Below are 2,170 nucleotides of genomic sequence, written 5' to 3'. Positions count from 1 at the left end.
TCTCAGGATGGAGTCTCCAAGGACAGGCAGAGCTGGCTGAAAAGGGGGAGCGCATTTCCAGGGTGCCACGTGGCATGGGGCCTGGATTAAAAAAAGATGAGATCATTGGTCCAGCCAACCCGCTTTGTTGTTGTTGTTGCAAGTAAGAGATATACTTTAAAGAAACCCAAGCAGAGCTGGAGAGACGGCTCAGCTCACAAAGTGCATGTCTTGTGCAGTAAGGACCTGAGTTCAGATCCCCGGTATCTGTACAAAAGGTGACAGCAGCGTGAGCGTCTAAGCCTACGTGATGGCAACGTGGGAAGTGGAGGCGAGACGGGCGGATCCGTGGAAGCTTGTGGGCCAGCCGGCCAGGACTGTGTCGTAAAATTCCAGACTGGTGAGAGGTCATGTCTCAGGCAAAATGTAGGAGGTGCCTGAGGACCGACATGTGATATTGCCCTGTGACATCCACACGCAAAGAATGCACATTTGCATCTATACATATGTGTGCAGCAAAATGCCCAAATCGTACACACACATACACATACACGCACACATACACACACACATACACACACACATACATACACACACATACACACACATACACACACATACACACACACATACACACACACACATACACACACACACACACACACACACACACATACACTGAGAGAGAGAGACTTAAGTTTATAGAGTAGAACATAGAACAACTTTGGGCAGAAGACCCAATGCAGGTAGTACATGGTGGTGATGGGGTGGCTCGTGCCTTTAATCCCAGCACTGGGGAGGCAGAATGGGTAGATCTCTGTGAGTTCAAGGCCAGCCCGGTTTACATAGTAAGTTCCAGGACAGCCAGGGCTACATAGTGAGACCCTGCATCAACAAAATAAAAACAAAAACTGAATGAAGAAAAACAAAACAAACAAAAAAACCAAAACAACAACAACAGCAAAACACCTCCCCACAGAGCTTGTTTCGTCTGCCTCTCAGCTCCTGGTCTTTCTGCTCTGCACACAGAAGTGTCTGTGGCTAGGTCCACCCAGAATCCTCAGCAACACAGAGGGTGGGACCAATATTCTTTTCTTCCGTGCCAAACCTGGGACCCCTAGAACACATCATGGAGGGTTTGATGGCTTAGAAAGCCTGAAGTCCATTCTTAGGAGAACCCAGGCATTAGTCCAGGTGTGGGCAAGGCTGCTTCCTTCTGGAGGCCCTGGGGAGAATCCTCAGACTGGCCTGTAACTCAGCATCATCAAGGTTCGCCCTCCCCACTGCTGGCTTTATGGCCACAAACCGCCTTTTCTTTCCCCTCACTCTGTACTTCCACGGTCGCCTGTCCTCCAGGGGTCTGGCCTGACTCTCTCAGAAAGACCCTCTCACAGTTACCTGGTGTCCATGCACAGCCCAGGGTCATACACAGCTGCACAACCATGTCCTTAATCCCACTGCAGAGTCCCCGAGGCCAGGCCACACATCTACGAGGTCAAAGGTTTAGACGCAGACGTCTCTGAGGAGCACCACGGTGCTCACCACGCTCTGTATCCCTTGACTTCCAGGAAGGGATGTGGTATCAAGTGAGAGGCCTTGAAAGGTGAGACATGCCTTCACCGCCAGACACCCCTCTGTTGGATGCCTTTCACTATCTCTCTGGGAAGAATGACTGGCACGCTCAAATCTCGGGCACTCCACCTGGCTGTGGCGCTATGGAGAGATGTCCTTAGCAGGGTATGCAGCCTCACTCCGCCACACTAGCCACTGGTGTGGCTGGGGCCTCGGTGGTGACCCCTCTAAAACCATCACCCCCATGGCATCTTCACCTCCAACTGCCTCACCCTGCTCCATCAGTCTGGGTCTCCAGCTTCTTAGCCTTTCCTGAGAGTCTCCAACCTCAGCTGCCCCTGCAGCTCGCCCCTTCCTTGGTCTCTGACAGTGGCCCGTTACAGAACGCTCACCCTCTCTCACCCTCTGGTCTTTATCCCTATCGTGTCTTCTGATCTCTTGGCCCCGAGAGTCTGGTGTGTTCCGTGATCCTTCACGATCAGCTCTCTGGGATTCAGACTCCAGTAGAGCGAAGACAGTCAGTCTCAAGGGGCTTGGGGGAGGCTGTGTCTCTAGAGTCTAGGAGACAGCTCAGCACATAGCAAGGCCCTTAGAGTTTATTCCATGGAGGAATGGGAGC

This window comes from Micromys minutus, assembly GCF_963924665.1.
Source record: "Micromys minutus genome assembly, chromosome: 24".
Taxonomy (NCBI): Eukaryota; Metazoa; Chordata; class Mammalia; order Rodentia; family Muridae; genus Micromys; species Micromys minutus.
The sequence above is the reverse complement of the archived record's forward strand: the minus strand, read 5'-3'. Positions refer to the sequence as shown.